The sequence below is a fragment of the Sminthopsis crassicaudata genome, chromosome 4 (genome assembly GCF_048593235.1).
Source record: "Sminthopsis crassicaudata isolate SCR6 chromosome 4, ASM4859323v1, whole genome shotgun sequence".
NCBI lineage: Eukaryota > Metazoa > Chordata > Mammalia > Dasyuromorphia > Dasyuridae > Sminthopsis > Sminthopsis crassicaudata.
The window spans coordinates 362,147,174-362,174,326 of record NC_133620.1 but is presented as its reverse complement, the minus strand read 5'-3'; the positions used below and the strand labels follow the sequence as shown (position 1 = coordinate 362,174,326).

The following is a 27,153-nucleotide window of genomic DNA, read 5'->3' as shown; positions in this document are numbered from 1 at the left end:
ACCTTCTACCTCTTCCCACAAAAAAACACTTGACCATCTTTGATGCTACAGACACACTTTTCAATTGGGGATACTGTTTCAGCTATGGAAAATTAAAACTGTATTTTCTTAAGATTTTTTTCCTACTTTTTTTAAGTCATAATTTCCACCAGAGGTCACCAGAGCATCAATATTTTTACTTTGGGGAGTTTTTCCTCCCTTCAGTTTCAAATATTTTTTAACAGTCTTTCACTTGTGTATAAAAACCTGTCAATCCTTGGAGAGGACAGTTAATGAATATGTTCATATGGGCATATTCATGGGCAGCATAGTTGTACTTACAAAATAATGATTCTCTAGTAGTTGAAAGTCTGAATGTCAATCAGAGGCCCCCCAAAGTTTTTGAGGAATAAAACAAGAGAGATGTTGAGCTGAAAAGAATTGCAGTCTCCCACTGGAGCAAAGCTCATGAGAACTAGAATCACTGCCCCATGTTTCAAAAGACTTCAAATAGGGCTACAAAAAGCTGAAGTTTAGAGGACTATGAGGAGAGGAAATATAATGTTTGGTGTTTATATTTATGTTTTCTTTTTCTCAAAGCTGAGCTATAAGTCACTTTCCAAGTCCACAATCATTTAAGAATACTAGTATTAATAATAACAACTAATATTCTATAGGATTTAATATTTAGTGAGCACTTTCTTAAGCACTTTATAGATCTCATTTGTTCCTCATAACAAATCTGGATGGAAGGTATTATTATTATCCTCATTATACAAATGAGGAAACTGAGGCAAAAAGAGATTAAACTAACTTGCTCAGAGTCACATATGTAGTAAGAGTATTCACTAGAAAGATTATGTACAGCCAACACAATTTGAATAAGTATTCAGTAAGTATTTATTAAGTATCTACTGTATGTAGAATATTGTGTAAGTAGCTTTGGTAAGAGAAAGAATAGATAAAGAGATAGACATTGTATTACTATCTTCGGGGATCTTAAGTTCAGGAACTAACAGTTTGTTAAAGAGGTATAATAGAAGCTGAAAGTTCTAATAAACATTGTTGCATGGTAAGAAGATAATAGTTATATGTAGGTTATTGTAGAGTTGAATATTTCATTTGCTTTTGTTTTTGTTTGGACAAAACTTGTAATTTTATTGGTATACAGAACTATCCTTAAGAAACTCCTCTCTGCCAATGTAGATCAACATCAGCTTTGCAATTTATAATCTTTAGCGAATTTTCTAGGAACACACAAAGGCTAAATGATTTACTTAGGGTCATATAGCCAGAATGTGGTGTAAACAGAATTTGAATGTAGATTTCCTAGTTTCTCCACTTATTATGCCAGCCTGCCCTTAATTTGCCATCTATTAAAAAAAAACAAAAAAAAACAAAAAAAACAAAAAAAAACTCCTTTATAGGGGCCTAGGGGAACTTGGGAATTGTTTTAAGGAAAAGATTAAAAACATTATCTTTTTGGCATTGAATGAGAGATACAAACTACTGGAAAATGAACAAGGATACACTGAGATCATTTAGAGTTTTGTTTGATAAGGAAGGAAAGGAGGAGAAAGCAAAGCAGAGGAAGAGACCTGCTCTCACAAAGAGCAAAGGACCTAGAAAGACCCTTCATGAGGAAAGATCTCTGAAGAAAGTAAAGCATCAACGAATAAAAGGGAAGATGGGAAAGGAACATGCAATATAATTTATATATAGATATACACATATAAGATATAGATACTCACATATCTCTATATCTATCTATCTATCTATCTATCTATCTATCTATCTATCTATCTATCTATCTATCTATCTAATGTGTGTGTGTATTTTGGAAACAGCCTAGCTCTCTCTGTGTGTCTGTCTCTTTGTCTTATCTTTGACTCTGTCTCTCTCTCTTTCTATCTGTCTCTCTATATGTCTATTATGTATGTATTATATGTCTTTTTAGAGTATTAACTTCTTAAAAAGAAGGTCCAAGTTGTCAACAAAGCCAAAGACCTGGAGCTAGATCTCAAAGACAATACAGTCACAGGATCAGACACTCAGAGTTGAGACAGACCAGAGGGATATCTAGCCTGCCACCCCTACCCCAAACCTACACACACACACACACACACACACACACACACACACACACACACACACACACTTCATTTTACTGATGAGGAAACTGAATAAATGACTTGGCCAAGATCACACATCTAATATTTGAATTGGGATGACATATATCCCATCTAGTAAGCTAAAAGTTAAATTTGCAATATGCAAATTACTCAAATAGTTTGATTTTCCAACACCAGGTGAAAGTAGTTCCATTCTGTCCATTGAGGCCAATTGCATTTTGTTTGACCCACTTCCTTATTTCAGTACTTCATTATTTCATTATTTCAGCAAGTTACACCACTACAAATCCCATCCTCTCAGAACTTAAGTAGCATCATGAATTTTAATTTTAAATAGAATTTGCTAGAGGACATTTGTTTTATGTGATGCATTGTCGAAAATGAGAGAAATGATAAGAATTCCATTATTACTTACTTGGTGTTCTTTGTTTATTGATTCAATTAAAATTAATGACTTTTTAAGAACTGTTATGGGAGAAAAGGAGGGGGGAAAAAGACAATTCTGGTTTTTACACTTTCCAGGCAAAAGATACTGCTTGTTCCCTAAATTCAATTGAATAAAAATTTATTGAACCTTTATTTTGTACAGAGCACAACCTCTCAGAAATCCTAATCCCCAACCCCCCAGAAGTTTCTAAGACTTTAAGTCATAGGAAAAAACAAACTCATTTGGTAGAAGGATTTAAGGATTCAATGACTGTAATTTCTAATTCAGACAATCACTTATTAAGCACCTACCATGAGGTAGCACTATGTTAAATAGTTTACAAATATCTCATTTCATCCTCAAAACAACCCTATGAGGTAGGTGCTATATTATTCTCTTTTTACAAGTGAGGAAACTGAGGCAAAGATCTTTCTACCAATTAAATCACAGAGCCTGTCCCTATCGATATTTCTTTGTGAGAGGTACCATTCTTCATACTAGAGACACAGTGTTGCTCTGCTTTCAAAAAGTTTTCATTCTGAGAGATGTGCCACAATGATAATTGTGTGAATGCTCATCTGAGAAGAGAGAGGAAACTAACAGCTATTGGGGGTCTCAAAAAGCTGCCATAGAAAGAGTCTCCTGAGCTGAATCTGGAGGGATTCTCAGAGGCAGAGGTAAGAAGGGAATGCATTACCGTCATAGAGTGGGCTATAAAGACCATATAAATGCATGCAGGAAAGAGATATAAGCCTAGGTTCTAGCAATTAGGCTGGTATAATATAGTGTATAAAGGGGGATAACTATCCATTATGCTTTACTCTCACTCTATAATATCCTTCATAAGTTCATCACTAATACATCTCTTTTTCTAATCAGATATCTCATAGATAATAGTAACCTTATAAAGACTGTGTAAAATCTAAGAGCACTAATATATACTAGCAAAATATATATAAAGCTTGTAAAAGCTTATGGAAATCTAAGAGCATTAATATATGTTATTATTATTGTTATTAATTGCTGCCTTGATTTCTAAAGTACTTAAAAAATAAATACTTATTCTAATGTGGAAATTAAGTGATAATAGGGAGAGCACTGTGCTTGGCCTCAGGAAGACCTGAATTAAAATCCAACATCAGATACTTACTAGCTGTGTGGCCTTGGGCAAGTCACTTAATCCTATTTGCTTCAGTTTCCTTACCTGTAAAATTAGAATGATATAGTACCTACCTCATAGGGTTGTATTAAGGATGAAATGAGATGATATTTATAAAATTACTTAACATAGTGCTAACTCATAATAGGCATTCAGTAAATGATTATCTGAATCACTGATTTAGAATCATTGAATTCTCAAAGTAGGAAGAAACCTTAAGAGTCATTTGGTCCAATCTAGTCCATTGCATGAGGCAGTGTGGTCCAATGGAAAAATTAGGAGTATTAAGTCATTGAATGCCCTTTGAAGACTTGCTCCCCCTGTAGATTTATCTTCAAAAGTGTGTTACATTCAGAAGAACTGGATCAGGTTCTTTTTTTTCTGCACCTTATTACCTATCACCTCTCTAGGCCTCATTCTTTTTATGTATAATACAAACTAGATGAGCTCAAATTTCCCATCAGCTCTAAATCTATAAGCTCATATATTTCCTCTAAAATATCTTTTCCTGGTATTATTGGCTGTCTTTTTATGCATATGTTAAAGGAAGAGGGGAATGGTAGAAAAAAATTGGATTCAAAGTCATAAGATCCCACCATTCAAATATACTGCTATACTATTCAATTCCTAGTAACCCAGGGAACTCAGACAAGCCATTTAATTAGCCCTTACTCCAGTAAAGTAATCCTTTTGCTCCTCTGAATAAATATAATCCTCTTAATTGATTCTCTATACCATTCATTCACATCAGTTGTTTTGAAACCTCTCTTCTAGCACCCCCCTTTACTTTCAGCTAAGGGCCTTATCTCATATTTTCCTAAGAAAATTAAGGTTATATATCATAACATCCTTATTTATTTCCTCATCTCATATTCATCTGAAATCAATATACTTTTCCCTTGACTTCCCTTTGCCTCCTCTCATCTTCTCTAGCAGGTTACTCCTCCAACTATCATTCTAGTCACTCATTAATCTCCAATCTCTATTAACTAGTTCTTCTCCTGATGCCTACAAACATACCTATCTTTTTTAGCTCTTTTTTTATTAATTTTATAATTATAAAAATTTTTTGACAGTATAGATGCATGAATAATTTTTATAACATTATCCCTTGTATTCATTTTTCTAAATTTTCCCCTCCCTCCCTCTACACCTTCCCATAGATGATAGGTAATCCCATACATTTTACATGTGTTACAGTATAACCTAAATACAATATATGTGTGTAAATCCAATTTTCTTGTTGCACATTAAGTATTGGATTAAGAAGGTATAAGTAACTTGGGTAAAAAGATAGTAGTGCTAACAGTTTACATTCAATTCCCAGTGTTCCTTCCCTGGGTGTAGTTGTTTCTGTCTATCATTGATCAACTGGAAGTGAGTTGGATCTTCTTTATGTTGAAGATATCTACTTCCATCAGAAAATATCTTCATACAGTATTGTTGTTGAAGTGTATAGTGATCTTCTGGTTCTACTCATTTCACTCAGCATCAGTTGATGTAAGTCTCTCCAAACCTTTCTGAATTCATCCTGCAGGTCATTTCTTACATAGCAATAATATTCCATAAAATTCATATACCATAATTTACCCAACCATTCTCCAATTGATGGACATCCATTCATTTTCCAGTTTCTAGCCACTACGAAAAGAGCTGCCACAAACATTTTGGCACATACAAGTCCCTTTCTCTTCTTTAGTATTTCTTTGGGATATAAGCCCAATAGTAGCACTGCTGTATCAAAGTGTATGCACAGTTTGATAACTTTTTGGGCATAGTTCAAATTGTTCTCCAGAATGGCTGGATTCTTTCACAACTCCACCAACAATGTATTAGTGTCCCAGTTTTCCCACATCCTCATCAACATTCATCATTATTTGCTCCTGTCATCTTAGCCAATCTGACAGGTGTATAGTGGTATCTCAGAGTTGTCTTAATTTGCATTTCTCTAATCAGTAGTGATTTGGAACACACTTTCATATGAGTGGATATGGTTTCAATTTCATCATCTAAGAATTGTCTGTTCATAACCTTTGACCATTTATCAATTGGAGAATGGTTTGATTTCTTATAAATTAGGGTCAGTTCTCTATTTTGGAAATGAGACTTTTATCAGAACTTTTAACTTTAAAAATATTTTCCCAATTTGTTACTTCCCTTCTAATCTTGTTTGCATTAGTATTGTTTGTACAGAAACTTTTTAGTTTGATGTAATCAAAATCTTCTATTTTGTGATCAATAATGATTTCTAATTCTTCTCTGGTCATAAATTCCTTCTTCCTCCACAGGTCTGAGAGGTAGACTATCCTCTGTTCCTCTAATCTATTTATGATCTCATTCTTTATGCCTAAATCATGGACCCATTTTGATTTTATCTTGGTATATGGTGTTAAGTGTGGATCCATATCTAATTTCTGCCATACTAATTTCCAGTTTTCCCAACAGTTTTTTCAAATAATGAATTTTTATCCCAAATGTTGGTATCTTTGGGTTTGTCAAACACTAGATTGCTAGAGATGTACCCTTTTTTGTCCTTTGTATCTAATCTGTTCCACTGATTGACTGGTCTATTTCTTAGCCAATACCAAATGATTTTGGTGACTGCTGCTATATGATATAGCTTTAGATCAGGTACACCTAGACCACCTTCATCTGACTTTTTTTTTTTCATTAATTCCCTTGAAATTCTCGACCTTTTATTCTTCCATATGAATTTTGTTGTTATTTTTTCTAAGTCATTAAAATAGTTTCTTGGGAGTCTGATTGGTATAGCACTAAATAAATAGATTAGTTTGGGGAATATTGTCATCTTTATTATATTTGCTCAGCCGATCCACGAGCACTGAATATCCAATTATTTAAATCTAACTTTATTTCTGTGGCAAGCGTTTTGTAATTTTGCTCATATAATTCCTGACTTTTCTTTGATAGATGGATTCCCAAATATTTTATACTCTCGACATTTGTTTGGAATGGAATTTCTCTTTGTATCTCTTGCTGTTGCATTTTGTTAGTGATATATAAAAATGCTGAGGATTTATGCGGATTTATTTTGTATCCTGCAACTTTGCTAAAGTTCTGAATTATTTCTAACAACTTTAAATTAGAATCTCTGGGGTTTTCTAAGTATACCATCATATCATCTGCAAAGAGTGATAGTTTGATTTCCTCATTACCTACTTTTATTCCTTTAATCTCTTTCTCGACTCTTATTGCCGAGTCTAATTTCTAATACAATATTGAATAGTAATGGTGATAGTGGGCAACCTTATTTCACTCCTGATCTTACTGGGAAAGGTTCCAGTTTATCTCCATTACATATTATACTTGCTGATGGTCTTAAATATATGCTCCTGATTATTCTAAGGAATAGTCCATTTATTTCTATACTCTCAAGCATTTTTAGTAGGAATGGATGTTGGATTTCATCAAATGCCTTTTCTGCATCTATTGAGATGATCATATGGTTTTTATTAATTTGATTGTTAATATGGTCAATTATACTAATATTTTTCCTAATATTAAACCACCCTGAATTCCTAGTATAAATCTTACTTGATGATAATGTATTATCCTGGGGGTGATTTTCTGAAGTCTTTTTGCTAATATCTTATTTAAGATTTTAGCATCAATATTCATTAAGGAGATTGGTCTATAGTTTTCTTTCTCAGTTTTCGATCAACCTGGTTGAGGTATCTGTGTCATAAAAGGAGTTTGGTAGGACTCCTTCATCCCATATTTTTTTCAAATAGTTTATATAACATTGGGGTTAATTGTTATTTAAATGTTTGGTAGAATTCACACATAAATCCATCTGATCCTGGGGATTTTTTCCTGGGAAGTTGATTAATAGCTTGTTCTATTTCTCTTTCTGAAATGGGAGAATTTAAGCAATTTATCTGCTCCTCTGTTATTCTAGGAAGCCTATATTTTTGGAGGTAGTCATCCATTCCACTTAAGTTATCAAATTTGTTGGCATAAAGTTTCTCTAATTTCCTCTTCATTGGTAGAAAAATCCCCCTTTTCATTTGTAAGACTAACAATTTGATTTTCCTCTTTCTGATCAGATTTACCAAAGATTTATCTATTTTATTGGCTTTTTCATAAAACCAACCCTTGGTTTTATTTATTAATTTAATAGTTTGTTTTTTTTTTTTTTTTACTTTCAATATTATTTATTCCTCCTTTTAATTTTAGTATTTCAAGTTTGGTTTTTGGTTGGGGGTTTTTAATTTGGTCTTTTTCTAGCTTTTTAAGTTGCAGGCCCAATTCATTAATCTTCTCTTTCTCTATTTTATTCAAGTAAGCCTCTAAAGATATAAAATTTCCCCTTATTACCGCTTTAGCTGTATCCCACAAATTTTGGTATGATGTCTCATCGTTGTCATTATCTTGGGTGAAATTAGTAATTGTTTCTATAATTTGCTGTTTCACCCAGTCATTCTTTAAGATGATATTATTCAGTTTCCAATTACTTTTTGGTCTATTTACCCCTAACTTCTTATTGAATGTAGTTTTATTGCATTGTGATCTGAGAAGAAGGCATTTATTATTTCTCCCTTCCTGCATTTAATTTTGAGATGTTTATGTCCTAATATATGGTCAATTTTGGTATAGGTTCCATGAACTGCTGAGAAGAAAGTATACTCCTTTCTATCACCATTCAGTTTTCTCCAAAGGTCTATCATACCTAGTTTTTCTAATGTTCTATTTACCTTTTTAATTTCTTTCTTATTTGTTTTGTGGTTTGATTTGTCTAATTCTGAGAGTGCAAGGTTGAGATCTCCCACTATTATAGTTTTGCTGTCTATTTCTTCTTGCAACTCTCTTAACTTTTCCTTTAGGAAGTTAGATGCTTTACCACTTGGTGCATATATGTTTAGTATTGATATGGCTTCATTGTTTATGCTACCTTTTAGCAGGATATAGTTTCCTTCCTTATCTCTTTTAATTAGATCAATTTCTGCTTTTGCTTGATCTGAGATAAGGATGGATACCCCTGCTTTTTTGGCTTCACCTGAAGCATAATAGATTCTGCTCCATCCTTTTACCTTTACTCTATATGTATCTCCCTGCTTTAAGTGTGTTTCCTGTAAACAACATATTGTAGGATTCTGACTTTTGATCCAGTCTGCTATCTGCTTCCTTTTAATGGGAGAGTTCATCCCATTCACATTTATGATTAAAATGACTAATTCTGTATTTCCTGCCATCATATTATCCCCAGATTATGCTTTTTTTCCCTTGACCCCCCTAAACCCATTCCCCAATATTTAATTTATAGACCCCACTTGTGATGCCCAGCCCTCCCTCTTTAGTATCCCTCCCCCCTCCTTTTAAGTCCCTCCCCCTTTCTTGTACCCTTCCCTTATTCCCCTTTTCCTTTTCTCTTTTCCTCTCCCCCATTTTAATGAGGTGAGAGAGAATTCTCTGAAAAACAAACATGTCAATTATTTACTCTTTGAGCCTACTCTGATGAGAGTAAGATTCACACAATGTGTCTCCCCCTCACTAAATTCCCTCAGTTGTGGTAAATTTTCTATGTCTCTTCCTGGGATGTAGTTTCCCTCTTTTTATCACTCCTTCCCCTTTTTCTGATACTATCCCCTTCCCTTTACTACTTCCCTTTTTTATATTATATCAGTAAAATCAAATTATCCATGAGGATTTTCTGTATATCCACAACAGAAATACAGTTCTCAAGACTTCTTTTTCCCTTTTTTCTGCTTCTCTTCAGTCTTGTGGATGTAGATCAAAATTTTTTGTTTGTCTGTTTTTTTTTTTTTTTAGAAACAAATGGAATTGCTCTGTTTCATTAAATGACCATCTTCTTCTATGGAAGAAAATGCTAAACTTAGCTGGGTAGTTTATTCTTGGTTGCAATCCTTGTTCTTTTGCCTTTTGGAATATCAGGTTCCAGTCCCTTCAATCCTTTAATGTGGAGGCAACCAGATCTTGTGTGACCCTTATTGTAGCACCTTGATATTTGAATTGTTTTTTTCCTTGCTGCTTGCAATATATTTTCTTTAGTTTGGTAGTTCTGCAGCTTAGAGACAATGTTTCATAGAGTTCTTTTTTTAGGGTCTTTTTTAGAAGCTGTTCGATGAATTCTTTCAATGCCTATTTTCCCTTCTGTTTCTCTTATCTCTGGACAGTTCTCTTTGATGATTTCTTGTAAAATAGAATCTAGGCTCTTTTTTTGATCATAGTTTTCAAGAAGTCCAATGATCCTCAGATTATCTCTCCTAGATCTATTTTCCAGGTCTATAAATTTTCCCAGTAAGTATTTGACATTATTCTCCAGCTTTTCATTTTTTTGTTTGTTTGTTTGTTTTGTTTGCCTGATTCTTGGTTTCTCAATGAATCATTCATTTTTATTTGTTCAGTCCTCATTTTTAATGAGTTATTTTCTTCATTCACATTTTTTAGTTTTTTTGTATATACCCAATTAAGTTTTTAAATAAATTATTTTGCTCTGTTGAATTTTTTTCCACTTCAATTTTTTTAGTGAGTTATTTTCTTTTTCCAATTCAGAAATCCTACTTTCTTGAGAATTTTTTATCTTTTCCAATTCAGAAATCCTACTTTCCTGTGATTTTTTAACCTTTTCTAATTCACGAATTTTGTTTCCCTGCACTTCCTGTGAATTCTTTATTTTTTCCAACTTAAATTTCAGGACGTTGTTATTCTCTATGATAGCTTCTCTTTCCTTTCCCCATTTTTCTTCAAACTCTCTTAATTTTTTAATAGTCTCTTCTAGGAGAGAGTTATGTGATGGGGGCAGGTATCATTCCCCTTTAGGGTGTTATCTGCAGACTCTCTGCTGTTAGCTTCCTTGGGGTTGGATACCCGCTCTTTCTCTGTGTAGAAGGTGTCAATTGTTCTCTTCAGCTTCTTTACTCATTGTTAAAAATGTGTTGGGGTTTGCCCTTGGGGTAAGAAGTTTATTTATTTATTTACCAGCTTCCTCCCCCACTATAGGTAGAATGCAACAACCCTGTGACTGGGCTAAGAGAGAGCTCTGGGAGAGAGTTCCCCTCCCCCCTCCCCGGAAATGCCTCAGAGGTAATTAGTATGGCTGCCCTGTGAGGAGTGCCCAGTGAAGGACCCCTCTGTGTGGCCTAGCGACTGCCCTGAGGTTTAAGGCTGAAAGTCACAAACCCCAGCCAATGCCTCCCGTGGGACCATGGATATCAGCAGCTGACATGAAAAGCCCCTGCACTCAAACCAGAAGTATCTGCCCAGAAACCAAGGTCCCTACTTCAAAGGTTCCACTTCTCTGGGAGTTCTGCTTCTCTGGGAATTCTGCTGCTGCTAGAATTCCACTGCCTCAGGCTGAGCCCTGCACTATGTGGATTAGAGGCTGCCTAGGGCAGTGTCCCCCCTGTTCAGGCTCTTCATTATCCCAAGGAGAAGCCCCAGGCAGCAGAACGTGGCTGCACAGCAGTGCCGAGATCTATTAGGTCACTTCCAGATTGGGGTGGTTCTAGGATCTGGCTTTATACTTTATAGCTTGATTTCTCTTCTTATTTGCTGTTTTATAAGCAGAGAAGAGCTAACAGCCTGTGTCAGATTCCTCTATCTCAGTGGCTTCTCTGATCCCAGAGTTCTCCCCAGCCCGATTGGCGCAGTGTGCTAGCACCTAACCTTATCTGTGCTGGCCTTTTTTTTCCCCTCCTCTCAGAACCTACCTTTTCTGTTGAAATTTCAGATTCTCTTCAGCTGGTAAGTTATGCTTTTAATTCTTGTGGTTTTTATCAGTCCAGTGTTATTTTTAAGGCTGATTTAACTAATTGGTAATGAGGGATGAAGGGAGCTTACAAATTCGTGTGTATCTTCTCCACCATCTTGGCTCCACCCCTAAACATACCTATCTTCAAAAAAATTACCTACTAGATCCTAGCATCTCCATAAACTATTATCCTCTACTTCTTATTTACTTTCTCAGCTTAAATTTCAGTAAACAGTCAAATATATTCAATGTTCTACTTCCCTCTATTTCTTCTAAATCCTCTGCACTCTGCTTCTAACCTCTTTACTTAATAGAATTCATTATCTCAAAAGTTATCAGTGAACTCTTCATTGCCTAATTTATTGGTTAATCTATCTAGATCCTCATCTTTTTGGAACTTTGTGCTCTACTTGACATTGTTGATTATCTTCTTCTAGATACACTCTCCATTTTGGATTTCTATGATGTGTCAAGCTCCTTTGCTGGTTTTCCGCTCGTTATTCTGACTAACTATGACTCAACCTCAAGGTTCTGTCCTTACTCCCCTTCTCTTTTCCTTCTATATCATCTCATTTGGTTATTATATCAACTCCCATGGGATCAATCATCATTTCTATTATTTCTGTTTCACATATTTACTTCTAACTTCTCTCTTAAATTTTAGTTTGAAGTCATGAACTTCAGATAGGTATCTCATAACAGAATTCATTATTTTCTTCCTTCAAGCCTTCCTTTCTTTTTATAAGTAAATTTTATTTCTTTCAATCAATTAAAAATTGCCTTTTCTCTCTCCTTAAGAAAGAAAGAATTCATCCTCTGTCACAAACATTTATAAGCAAGCAAAACAAATTCCCACACTGAACCCTTCTTCCAGGAAGTAGGTAGCCTATTTTGTCATGAATTCTCTAAGAATTATGGTTGGTCATCACAATATTTGGAGAAACTCTCTCCTCTTCTAATATACCCATTACTGTTGAGGGTAACAGTATACTTTTAGATCAAAACCTTGGCAGTATCCTTGATTCCCAAGTTTTTCTCTCTTCACATATTCAATGACTTGCCAAAATCTCAAAACTTATATCTCTATCTCATCTCTTATAAATGGACTCCTCTCTTCTCACACCAGGCACCATTCTGGTTCAGGATTTCATCATTTCCTGCATGGACTATTACAATAACACTCTAATTGGTCTCTCTTACCTTATCTTTCCCTCCCCTAATCCATCTTCCACACTAAAGCCAATTTTCCTAAAATTCTGGTCTAATCATGTCACTACCCTGCTTAATAAACTCCAGGGATTTCCTAGATCAAATTTAAATTTCTTACTTTGGCTTTTAAAGTCTTTTACAACCTGAATCTACCTTTCCAATCTTTTACCACATTCTTACCCTCTAAGTATTTTATATTCCAGTCTTCTCGGCTTCCATGCTGTCCCTACATATATTTTGTCTCCCTGACTTTGTACTGATTATCACTTGAGAGTCCCTGAGGCTAAAATCCTCACTCATCTTAAAGATGTCTCAGAATCTCTGGCTTTATTCAACAGTCAGCTCAAACACAAGTTTTTATAGGAGGCTTTTTCAGATCCCTGTTGAGACTTGTACCTTCCCTTCTAAAATAACTTTGTGTCTATTCTTCCTTCTACCTTCCATGTCTGTCTGTCTGTCTCCCCTCCTCTCTTTCTATACATACATACTTTACATTTTGTTTCTCCTGACTTCTGGCCAAGATGGCGGAGAAGAGGCAAACAGCTGCTTGAGCTCCACGTTTTCTCTCAGAACTTACTTCATGTGAAGCCTCAGAATTAATGCTTGACCAGAAAAGAAACCCACAAATAATCACCAACAGAAGACATCCTTGAAATTCGCCAGAAAAGGTCTGTGTTTGCTCGGGGGAGGAGAAGGACAGACTGGGCGCAGACTGAGGGCAAGCAGAGAGAGCAAAGCAGGCAGCTTACACTGCTCAGACAGGAGGGGGGAGGGGTGCAATCTCTTCCATTTCTGTCAAATGACCTTTACCCCAGAGTGGATAATCCATCTTGGCAGCAAGCCATGAGCAGCAGAGAAGGTATAAACACCGGAGATAAAAAATAAAATCCCCAGAAAGCTAGCTTCTCTCGGGACAGCCACCCCCACACCCACCCAGAGAGACTCAGTGCTTTCTTAGAGCCTCAGAGGGCAGACCCAGTGCAGCCATCGCTGTCCTGCTAGTGCCTTGCTGCTGTCTCCCACAGTCTGTAGAGGAAGCCCAGTAACACCATCCATCCCCATCCCCCCCCCAAGAAATAGACCAATTGTTTCTCTTGTCAATTTGTTTTCTTTGATTCCTCTCTGACAAAATGAACAAAAACTTTAAAAGGGCTCTAACCATTGACAGCTTCTGTATGGACAGAGAGCAGACTTCAAACCCTGAGGAGACTAAAAGCAGCCTGTTTCCAGAGGAAGCCCCTAAGGGGGATATGATCTGCTCCTCAATACACAAGACTCTCATAGAGGAAATCAAAAAGACTCTCACAAGACAGCTAGAAGAAAAATGAGAAAAGGAAAGAGAAGCTTGGTAACAGAGTCTGGAGAAGTCATCCCAGGCATTTAAAGACAGAGTGGATAAAGAAAACAAATCATTGAGAAATAAAATTATTGAGCTGGAAAAAGAAAACAGCTCTCTAAAAAATAAAATGGAAATGGAAAAATATTCCATAGAAGAAAAAAATTCACTTAAAAATTCAATTGGACAATTACAAAAAGATATATAAAAGTGAGTGAAGAAAATACATCATACAAAATTCGACTCGAACAAGTAGAAATGAATGAATCAAGGAGAAACCAAGAAGTAGTCAAGCAAAACCAGAAAAATGAAACAATTTAAAAGAATGTCAAGTACTTTATTGGAAAGACAACAGACCTGGAAAACAGATCCGGGAGAGATAATTTGAGAATAATCAGACTCCCTGAAAAATGTGAGGAAAAAAGAGCTCAGACATTATTTTCCAGGAAATTATCAAAGAGAAATGCCCAGACATTTTAGAAACAGAGGGCAAAATAAACATTGAAAAAATTCATTAATCACCCACTGAAAGGGACCCTAAAATCAAAACACCAAGAAATATAGTAGCCAAGTTCAAAAACCACCAAACAAAAGAAAAATATTGGAAGCTGCTAGAAAAAAAGCAATTCAGATATGGAGGAGCCACAATAAGGATAACCCAGGATCTAGCAGTATCCACATTAAAGGAACGAAGGGCCTGGAATATGATATTCTGAAAGGCTAAGGAAATTGGTATGCAGACAAGAATAACTTACCCAGCAAGAATGAGCATAGTTTTCCAGGGAAGAAGATGGACATTTAATGAAATAAATGAATTCTATCTATTCTCGATGAAAAAACCAGATCTACACAAAATGTTTGATCTTCAAATACAGAACTCAAGAGATTTCTAAAAAAGGTAAAAAGAAATCTTGAGAACTGTATTTCTGCCATAAAGATATGTAAAGAACACATGTATAATTTGTCCTAGAATCCAGAAGTGGAAAGGAAATTATACCATAAAAAAGGGTAAAGTGGTGGTACTACACCTCATGAAGAGGCAAAGGTAATCTATTATATCTGAGAGAAAGAAAGGAGGAGGATGAACATAGTGTGTATCAATTGACATTTTCAATTAATGGTGAAACTTCTTCCACTTCATTGAAAAGTGGGTGGGAAGGAGTAAGCTAAGGGGAAGGGAATAGAGAAATTGTGAGGAAAAGGGGTAAAATAAGGGGAGGAACGTTAAGGTGGAGGAGGGATACTAAAAAGGGAGGTCTGTAAAAAGCAAGTGCTGCTCACAAGTTTAATACTGGGAAGAGGGGTAAGAGGGAAGGAAAGGAGAAAAGCATAAGCAGGGGTTAAGAGGATGGCAAACAATATAGAATTAGTCATTCTAACCATAAATGTGAATGGGGTAAACTCCCCCATAAAGAGGAAGCAGTTAGCAGACTGGATTAAAAGCCAGAATCCTACTATATGTTGTTTATAGGAAACACGCCTGAAACAGGGCAATACATTCAGAATAAAAGTAAAAGGGTGGAGTAGAATCTACTATGCTTCAGTTGAAGCCAAAAAAGCAGGGGTAGCCATCCTTATCTCAGATCAACCAAAAAACAAAAGTTGATATAATTAAAAGAGATAAGGAAGGAAACTATATCTTACTAAAGGGTAGCATAGATAATGAAGCAGTATCAATATTAAATATATATGCACCAAGTGGTGCAGCATCTAAATTCTGAAAAGAGAAATTAAGAGAGCTGCAAGAAGAAATAGACAGCAAAACTATAATAGTGGGAGATCTCAACTTTGCACTTTCAGAATTAGATAAATCAAACCACAAAATAAATAAGAAAGAAGTCAAAGAGGTAAATAGAATACTAGAAAAGTTTGATATGACAGATCTTTGGCGAAAACTAAATGGAGATAGAAAGGAGTACACTTTCTTCTCAGCAGTTCATGGAACCTATACTAAAATTGATCATATACTAGGACATAAAAACCTCACAATCAAATGCAGTAAGGCAGAAATAGTAAATGCATCATTTTCAGACCATAATGCAATGAAAATTACATTCAATAAAAAGCCAAAGGAAAATAGACCAAAAAATAATTGGAAACTAAATAATCTACTACTAAAGAATGATTGGGTAAAACAGCAAATCATAGGCATAATTAATAACTTCACCCAAGAAAATGACAATAATGAGACATCATACCAAAATGTGTGGGATACAGCCAAAGCAGTAATAAGGGGAAGTTTTATGTCTCTAGAGGCCTACTTGCATAAAATAGAGAAAGAGGTCAACGAATTGGGCTTACAACTAAAAATGCTAGAAACGGAACAAATTAAAAACCCCCAGACAAACACAAACTTGAAAGTCTAAAAATAAAAAGTGAGATTAATAAAATTGAAAGTAAAAAAAAAACCTATTGAATTAATTAATAAAACTAAGAGTTGGTTCTATGAAAAAATCAACAAAATAGACAAACCCTTAGTAAATTTGATTAAAAAAAGAAAAGAGGAAAAACGAATTGATAGTCTTAAAAATGGAAAGGGAGAACTCACCACTAATGAAGAGGAAATTAGAACAATAGGAGCTACTTTGCCCTACTTTATGCCAATAAATTCAATAACTTAAATGAAATGGAAGAATACCTTCGAAAATATAGCTTGCCCAGATTAAGAGAGGAAGAAGTAAATAGTCTAAATAGTCCCATTTCAGAAAAAGAAACAGAACAAGCTATTAACCAACTTCCTAAGAAAAAATCCCCAGGACCAAGTGGATTTACATGTGAATTCTACCAAACATTTAAAGAATAATTAATTCCAATGCTATATAAACAATTTGAAAAAATAGGGATTGAAGGAGCCCTACCAAATTTCTTTTATGACACAGATATGGTATTAATACCTAAACCAGGTAGGCTGAAAACAGAGAAAGAAAATTATAGACCAATCTCCCTAATGAATATTGATGCTAAAATCTTAAATAAGATATTAGCAAAAAGACTTCAGAAAATCATCCCCAGGATAATATACTATGACCAAATGGGATTAATACCAGGAATGCAGGGCTGGTTCAATATTAGGAAAACTATTAGCATAATTGACCATATTAATAATCAAATTAACAAAAACCATATGATCATCTCAATAGATGCAGAAAAAGCATTTGATAAAATACAACATCCATTCCTACTAAAAAACACTTGAGAGTATAGGAATAAATGGACTATTCCATAAAATAATAAGGAGCATATATTTAAAACCATCAGTAAACATCATATGTAATGACAATAAACTGGAACCTTTCCCAATAAGATTAGGAGTGAAACAAGGTTGCCCACTATCACCATTACTATTAATATTGTACTACAAACACTAGCCTTGGCAATAAGACCTGAGAAAGAGATTCAAGGAATTACAGTAGATAATGAGGAAATCAAATTATCACTCTTTGCAGATGACATGATGGTATACTTAGAGAACCCCAAAGACTCTGCTAAGAAGCCATTAGAAATAATTCAGAACTTTAGCAGAGTTGCAGGATACAAAATAAATCCACATAAATCCTCAGCATTTTTAATACATTACCAACACAATCCAACAGCAAGACATACAAAGAGAAATTCCATTCAAAATAACTGTCGATAGTATAAAATATTTGGGAATATATCTACCAAAGGAAAGTCAGGAATTATATGAGTAAAATTACAAAATACTTGCCACAAAAATAAAGTCAGATTTAAATAATTGGAAAGACATTAAGTGCTTTTGGATAGGCCGAGTGAATATAATCAAGATAACAAATACTCCCTAAACTAATCTATTTATTTAGTGCTATACTAATCAGACTCCCAAGAAACTATTTTAATGACCTAGAAAAAATAACAAAATTCATATGGAAGAACAAAAGATCAAGAATTTCAAGGGAAGTAATGAAAAAAAAAATCAAATGAAGGTGGCCTAACTGTACCTGATCTAGAACTATATTATAAAGCAGCAGTCACCAAAACCATTTGGTATTGGCTAAGAAATAGACTAGTTGATCAGTGGCATAGGTTAGGTTCACAGGACAAGATAGTGAATAAAAATAGCAAACTAGTATTTGACAAACCCAAAGATCCCAACTTTTGGGATAAGAACTCATTATTTGAAAAAAACTGTTGAGAAAACTGGAAATTAGTATGGCAGAAATTGGACATGGACCCACACTTAACACCACATACTTAAGATAAGATCAAAATGGGTCCATGATTTAGGCATAAAGAATGAGATCATAAATAAATTAGAGGAACATAGGATAGTTTACCTCTCAGACTTATGGAGGAGAAAGGAATTTGTGACCAAAGGAGAACTAGAGATCATTATTGATCACAAAATAGAAAATTTTGATTACATCAAATTAAGAAGCTTTTGTACAAACAAAACTAATGCAGACAAGATTAGAAGGGAAGTAACAAATTGGGAAAACATTTTTACAGTTAAAGGTTCTGATAAAGGCCTCATCTCCAAAATATACAGAGAATTGAATCTAATTTATAAGAAATCAAGCCATTCTCCACTTGATAAATGGTCAAAGGATATGAACAGACATTTTCAGATGATGAAATTGAAACTATATCCACTCATATGAAAGAATGTTCCAAATCACTATTGATCAGAGAAATTCAAATTAAGACAACTCTGAGATACTACTACACACCTGTCAGATTGGCTAAGATGACAGGAACAAATAATGATGAATGTTGATGGGGATGTGGGAAAACTGGGACATTGATGCATTGTTGGTGGAGTTGTGAAAGAATCCAACCATTCTGGAGAGCAATCTGGAATTATGCCCAAAAAGTTATCAAACTGTGCATACCTTTTGATCCAGCAGTGCTACTACTGGGGTTATATCCCAAGGAAATACTAAAGAAGGGAAAGGGACCTGTATGTGCCAAAATGTTTGTGGCAGCTCTTTTTGCAGTGGCTAGAAACTGGAAAATGAATAGATGCCCATCAATTGGAGAATGGTTGGGTAAATTATGGTATATGAATATTATGGAATATTATTGTTCTGTAAGAAATGACCAGCAGGATGAATACAGAGAAGCTTGGAGAGACTTACATCAACTGATGCTGAGTGAAATGAGCAGAAGTAGGAAATCATTATACACTTCTACAACAATACTATATGAGGATGTATTCTGATAGAAGTGGATATCTTCAACATAGAGAAGAGCTAATCCAATTCTAATTGATCAATGATGGACAGAATCATCTACACCCAGAAAAGGAACACTGGGAAATGAATGCAAACTGTTAGCATTTTTTTGTTTTTCTCCCCAGGTTATTTTTACCTTCTGAATCCAATTCTTCCTTTGCAACACCAACAACAACAACAAAATTAGGTTCTGCACATATATATTGTACCTAGGATATACTATAACATATTTAATATGTATGGGAATGCCTGCCATCTAGGGGAGGGGGTGGAGGGAAGGAGGGGAAAAATTCAGAACAAAAGGGAGTACAAGGGATAATGTAAAAAAATTACCTATGCATATGTATTGTCAAAAATGTTATAATTATAAAATTAATTTAAAAAAAAAAAAGAAATTACAATACCAAAAAAAAAAACATTTTGTTTCTCCTGTTATAATATAAGTCCTTTTTATGGATAGGAACTGTTTCCATCTTTTGTCTTTGCATTTCCAGTACTTAACATACTACTTGGTACATCATAAGCGTTTAATAAATGCTTATTGATTAATTAATTGATTGAAATAAATTTTTAAGATGTGATAGGGAAAGTCTTTGCTTAATTTTTGAAAAAGAGTCACTTATCCTATGAAAAAAGTCAGTTAAGTTGGAACTAAAATAGTGTACAGGTAGCAATTAGTTCAAAAACAGAATAACATAAACATTCAGTTGGAGACAGAAATTCATCTTAGCCAATAGGGAAGTAGGGAAGAAATGAATAAAAGAATAGGATATAAGGTAATGGAAAGGAGGGCAAATCAAGGGAGTCAATAGTCAAAAGCAAAACAAATTTTTGAGGGAGGTCAATAAACTGAAAGAGGAAAAGGAGAGAGAAGGAAGAAAAGAAGGAGAAAAAAAAAGATACATGGTAGAAAATAGGATAGAGGGAAATACAAAGTAATCATAACTGCAAATGTGAATGGTCTGAATTTAACCATAATACAACCATACATTATTTACAAGAAACACTCTTGAATCACTAACACCCATAGAGTGAAAATAAGGGACTAGAGCAGAATGAATCATGCCTCAGCTTAGGAAAAAAAAGAAAAAAGAAGAAGACAGGCGAAGCAATCGTGAGCTACAAGAAGAAAATAGACCTAATTAACTACATTTTGCTACAAGATACTATAGGCAATGAAGTAATATCAATAACAAACACATATGTACTGAATAAAATAGCATCCAATTCTTAAAGGAAAAGTTAAATATATTATGGAAGGGAATAGATAACAATAGACAATAAAACTTTACTAATAGAGGATCTCAACTTTCATCTCTCAATATTAAATAAATCTAATGATAAATAAATAAATAAAAAGAAGTTAAGTAGATAGAATAGAATTTTAGAAGAGTCAGATATGATGGCTTTTTGGTGAAAAATTGGATAGAAATAAAAAGGAGAAACCTTTTTGTCAACTGTAGATGACACCTTCACAAAAATTGATTGTGTATTAGAACTTTAAAACCTCACAAATACAGAAAAAGAAATACTAAATGCATCCTTTTCAGATCATAATGCAATAAAAATTAAATTGAATAAAGAAGAAGTAGGAGAGAAGGGGGATAAGAGAATAGCATATAAGATAATAGAATGGGAAGGGAAAATCAAGGGAGGCAGTGGCCAGAAGCAAAACATACTTTTGAAAAAGAATATTATAAAATAAGAGAAAAAGAAGAGAAAAGGAGAGATAGAAAGGAGAAAAGAAATGATGCATTGGGGGAAATAGGATAGAGGTAATCAAATTGCAAATGTGAATGGTCTGAATTTTTGAAATGCAGAGTAAAATTTATTGAAAACTAAATAATCTGATTCTAAAGAATGAGTGGCTCAAGGAACAAATCATAGAAACAATCAATAATTTCACTAAGGAGAATAATAACAATGATACAACATACCAAAATTTGTGAGATGCAGCCAAAACAGTACCTTTGGAGAAATTTATAATTCTAAATACTTACATAAATAAAATAGATAAAAAGTAGATCAATGAATTGGATTGCAATTTTTAAAAACTAGGAAAATCTACAATTAAACAGCAAATTGGAAATACTAAAAAATGAAAATAACTAAATAACTAAAACTAGGAGCTGGCTTCATAAGGGAAAAAAACAATAAAATAGAAAAGGATTGAAATTGCAGATGAACCAATGGGCACTGAATACAGACATGGTTAATACATGTAGGATGCAATTTATTACCAAAAAGTATTTGTACAAAAGGCTTTATCAAAGATTCTGATCAGAAAAGGGGAGGATAACCTAGCTGTTCAGGAAAAATGAAAGATAGGAGATAGACAGCCAGGGCTATCTATATAGCCTATATATTCTGTGGAAAATATGTGGAAGGACATGGACAAGAGTCATTCTAGATGAAAGGATTGAGATAAGGTGAAATGTGCTCTGATAGAGGGAATACTCACCTTACTGAGATCACAGATAAAAGTAGCTTCATAAAATCACTGGACTACACATTTAGAGTTATAAGGGATCCTCCACACTTAATATAAGTCAAGACATATAGTAAGTGTTTGTTGATAATTGTATTAATTGTAATAAGTCTGGAAAGTGTTATGATTCTTACAAGGTACTAAGACAGTGGAATCGATAGAAGCAATAATTATCTAATTTATCATGGTTCAGTATGATTGATCTGATCCTACAAGGAGATGTTATGGGCCAGAACTTAAAACAAGGTCCTAAGTGGAATTGAGGAAACAATGGTTAAATCTAATTTAGCATTGATTTAATCCTACAACAAATAATGGTTTCCTAACCTAGTGTAATGATTGGAGTATACTCAGTGTACACCATATAAGCAAGAAGCACTCAGGGCCAGACCCACAAGCCCACTCTCAGAGGCGGAGACAGGTTCATTCCATTTTCCACCTTTGTGCTGGCTGGAGGCTTTGGATTCAGAGGGAGCTAGAGGCAGAAGCTGGAAGAGACAAAGGACTAGAGGCAAGAGCTCTCAGAACCAAGGGGAGAGAGATAGGCCTCTAAGAAAGCTAACTGGGCTATTTTAAAGGAGACAATAAAGGATCTGAATTTTTAGCTCCTGGCTGCATTTGGGGTGATTATTAAACTGAACTGAAACTAAGGCTGCTCTCAGAAGCTCCCCAAGAAATCTGCTCCCAGAAAAGATTATAATTTAGAAAAGAACATTACAGGAAAGGAACTTAAAATTATGCTAGGAAGGTCATCCAGTCCAATAATCTCATTTGACAGATGGGAAAACTAAGGCACATAGTATTTGATGTGAGATTTGAGTCCAAGTTTTCATAATTCCAATTTTGGTACTCTATCTCCAGGTTTCTTTCCTATTTTCTTCTTTAAATGTGTCTGCATGCAAAACACAGAAAGATGGAGGAAAAAAGAAAGGAGAAAGAAGAGAAAGAGAGACAGAGAGACAGACTGAGGTTGTCTGGACAGTGACAAGGTGAGAACTCAGGTTTTTTGGACAATTACAAGGTGAGAACTCAGGTTGACTTGATAGAGGGGGCAAAGCTCATTGGCTGGGGTGGTTCTTCCCAGAAGCCCTTGCATTATTCCACGCCCATTCTCTGGGAGGATAAAAAGAGACAGCACTGGGCGCAGAGAGCAGATCGGCCTGGAGAAGGATAAGAGCTGGAGGAGATTCAGAGCCAGGATTCAAGAAGGAAGACTCTGAATTGCATCAGGCTTGACGGGGCTCTGTGCAGGAAGGGAAGTCACTTCTTTGGACAAGAGTTAACAGCAACTGCCTGGAGACAACGGTTCACTACAGGAAGAAGAATCTGTCGGAGAGATTTGAGTAGAAGACACAGCAGATCTCTTCCCAGAGAGCGATCCAGCAGCTTCTAGAGACGACAGTTCGCTACAATTGGCGCCCAACGTGGGGCAAGGACTTTTGCTTATCCTGACAAGAGGAGCTAGACCAGACCTTTGCAATTTGGCGCCCGAACAGGGACAGACACAGTCCTGATTCCAGTGGAAAAGCTTCCAATCTAGATCTCAGTCTCTCTGACCCAGAACCGTGAGTAACGAGGAAACTTTGTTAAAGATTAAGTGAGCGTGCTAATAGATAAATAAGGAACTTAACTTGTTAAGGGCTAAACCAGGAATCTCTTATAGCTGAAATGGGGCAGATGTTAGCTATATTCAATCCCTGGACCTCAGCCGACTCATCCCCAGCCCCAGAAGCAACCTCAGCCCCACCCCCATTCAGGAGTGGTACTATAGAGAGTATAATCAACATAATTGAGGAGCAGAGTTTACTTGTAACCTGGGTACAGATTGCTAAACTCTTGGCTGCATTAAGACACACATCCCCTTGGTTCTTAGAGGAAGAAAAGATAGATGTAGATAAATGGAAGCTAGTGGGATATGAAATGAAAGAATTTCAAGCAAAAAATGGGCCTCGTTCAATTTCTGCAGAAGTATTTTATATCTACAACATAGTTCAATTAGCCTTAAACTATCAAGCAAGTTGTAGGAAAAGGAAAAGTTCTAAAAATGAACAGAGGAGGAAGTGTGAGGAAAAAAGGAAAGATCAAGATCTTTCCCTAGAGCAAGAGGATTTAAATGAGGAATTATGGTATGATTCTCTTGAAGAAGCTTCAACCCTGCCTAGAGAACAGATTATTGACAGGCCCACATCAACCCCACCTTCAGAGATGGAGGAAGAAAGAGGGGAAGAGGCAGAAACACAAACAGAATTGCCTATGAAGAAGCCTAAGCCTATGACAAGATTAGAAAAAGCATTGGTTAAAGCTAAGAGAGAAGGACAGGATATAAGTGATTTTATACATGCATATCCTGTGATTGAAAATACTGACTCTGTAGGTAAAAAAAGGAGAAGATATGCACCTTTAGATTTGAATAAAATTAAGGATTTGAAAAAAGGTTGTACCCTTTATGGGGCTACATCAGCTTATGTCAAAATATTACTAGATGGTTTGTCTTATGAAGTCCTAACCCCGAATGATTGGAAATCCATAGCAAGGACATGTCTGGAACCTGGAGAAAATTTATTATGGCTTGCGGAATTTCATGAATTATGTAAAATTCAAGTCAGATGCAATTTGGAAATAGGAGTTAACACACAATTCACTTTTGAGCACTTAGCTGGTGAAGGTCAATATGGAGAGAATTCGGAACAGATTAATTATACCATGACAATATATGAACAAATTGCTAAGGCTGCAATAAAAGCTTGGGGTGTCCTTCCTGGACAGAAAGATCGTGGAGAGGCTTTCACTAAAATACAGCAAGGTCCCAATGAACCTTTTGCAGATTTTGTGGGACGTTTGCAAACTGCTGTCAAAAGAACTATTGGAGAAAATTCAGCTACAGAAATAATGACCAGACATCTGGCTAAGGAAAATGCCAACGAGATTTGCAAAAGAATTATATGGGGATTAGACAAAGATGCTCCTTTAGAGGAGATCATAAGACGCTGTGCTACAGTGGGAACAAATGCTTTTTACACCGGGACAATGATGAATGTGGAAAGGCAGGGTCCCTCCTGGCAAGGGACTTCTAGAGAAACTCGGCGATGTTTTCAATGTGGAAAAATTGGACATCTAAGAGCTCAGTGTAGGTATGGAGATACAGTGAGAAGACAGGGTGAAAGAAGACCTAAAACCCCATGTCCAAAATGCAACAGAGGACTCCATTGGGCATCAGAGTGTAGAATAATTCAGGGAAATGGGATGAGGGGCCCAGGTCCAGGGCCCCAGGCAAAAAAGACATGGGGCATGATAGCAGCTGATGTTACACCTAAAGAGCCTTTAGAAGGTCAGGACTCTGATTTGATCAACCAGCAGAAAAGCAATCACATGGTAGAAAGGGATTACCTGATAAGTGAGCCAAAAGGCAATCAGATTGCAAAAATGGATTACACTTGGGGAGAATACAGGCCTTTTAAACCAACAGGGCTGTGTCCAGTGCAAACAATTCCAATGTAATTGCCAAATGATGAGAAGATATTTAGAAAGTGGTAAATAGAAGGTAATTAGATAGGTTAACTGCCTGGGAGAGAGGGTTTGCTTGTATTTCTTCAGCAGGAGAAGGAATCAGATGGGTGCCAACGAGTCATATTCGCCTTGTCCATTAGAGAGAGACAGAAAAAGAGAAAGACCTCAAAATAAAGGAGAAGATCTAAGAAACATCTGACACTGAAAGAGCATGGATAATAAGAAGACTGTTAAAGAACTTTAAAAACCAGCAGGAATCATTGGACTTCCTCACACAAGATGAGACTAATGGACAATGGACTTATGGACATTTATAAATTTTCAATTTATGATTATGTTATATACTTCTAGCATGTGTTATGTTACTATGTTACTATATGCTTATGTAATTTATGTAATTATCTGTAATACTTCCCATATTGATGGATTTATGTTTCAAGGTCATTTATGTAATTATGTGTAATACTTCCCATATTGATGGATTTATGTTTCAAGGTCATGACTGTCCTATGTTCTAAATCAAAAGAAAGGGGGAGATGTTAGGATTACTAAGTGAGAACTGAGGTTGTCTGGACAGTGACAAGGTGAGAACTCAGGTTTTTTGGACAATTACAAGGTGAGAACTCAGGTTGACTTGATAGAGGGGGGCAAAGCTCATTGGCTGGGGTGGTTCTTCCCAGAAGCCCTTGCATTATTCCACGCCCATTCTCTGGGAGGATAAAAAGAGACAGCACTGGGCGCAGAGAGCAGATCGGCCTGGAGAAGGATAAGAGCTGGAGGAGATTCAGAGCCAGGATTCAAGAAGGAAGACTCTGAATTGCATCAGGCTTGACGGGGCTCTGTGCAGGAAGGGAAGTCACTTCTTTGGACAAGAGTTAACAGCAACTGCCTGGAGACAACGGTTCACTACAGGAAGAAGAATCTGTCGGAGAGATTTGAGTAGAAGACACAGCAGATCTCTTCCCAGAGAGCGATCCAGCAGCTTCTAGAGATGACAGCTCGCTACAGACAACAATTTGCAAGTCTTAAGTGGTTACCTAGTGAAAGATATCTTTCAGTCCATCTCATCTCCAGTTCAAGAATTTGAGGGAAAAAAATTGAGAGTTCCTAAATAATATGATTTAAATAGTAGAAATGATGTGCCACTGAACTATTATATTAGCAAACCAACTTATTTGATCTAATGTCCTAAGATATTTCAAAATTGTTACCTCATCTCATAGTGACTCTTAGAGCCAAAGAGCCATTAAACAAGATCATACTTTCAAACCTTGCCATGTTTAGAAACACATAAATCATGGAACAGGGCCCTTATAACCATCATACCTTTGACTCTAATCATTGGAAAAGATTCACCTATATGCTTACAAAACAATGAACAATACAATGCTCACTCCAGGACAACATCAAGCAAATGAAAGGACCTTCAGTCAGGAACATGGACAGTATACATGTATTTCCTCTCTCTTTAGCAAATTTGCCACATGAAAATCCAGATTTGGGGAATATGAATCAGAGGGAAACCTACTTGGTTTATAGGAAGCTTCACTATGGCTTTCCTTTATATAGGAAACTACCCAGAGGTCCTAAAATGTAATTCACCTCAAACTAAAAAAGCAGTCCTTCTACAAACAAGGAGGCATACCTATATCCTTAAGTTTTTGTTTTTTTTTTTTTTAAGAAAAGGAAAGGAAGGGAAAGGAAAAAGGAGGAAAAGAGAAAAGAAAAGAAAAGAAAAGAAAAGAGGCAGTATGAATGTGGGAACTTGTTCTGTTTTCTTTTGTCTTTCAGTTCCCAGTCCCAAACCTTGAAGGAGTTAAAAAATGTTTATTGAATTGAACTAAATACATACAAGTTCTCCAAAGGAATTTTTAAATACAAATTACAGCATGAGATATTCCTTTTTTTTCTTTTTTAGCTCCTGCTATTCTCTCTTCTCTCTTCCTATCTCTTAATAATCAGTATGCCCTCAGAGACAACATAGGCATTTAT

At 35.5% G+C, this 27,153-nt stretch overlaps 1 protein-coding gene across 1 annotated transcript in view; it reads right to left on the bottom strand.

Moving 5' to 3' along the window:
* Window positions 1–27,153, bottom strand: part of PCTP (phosphatidylcholine transfer protein) — a 70,005-nt gene that overhangs the window by 12,483 nt on the left and 30,369 nt on the right. The gene's annotated exons all lie outside the window — the stretch shown is intronic.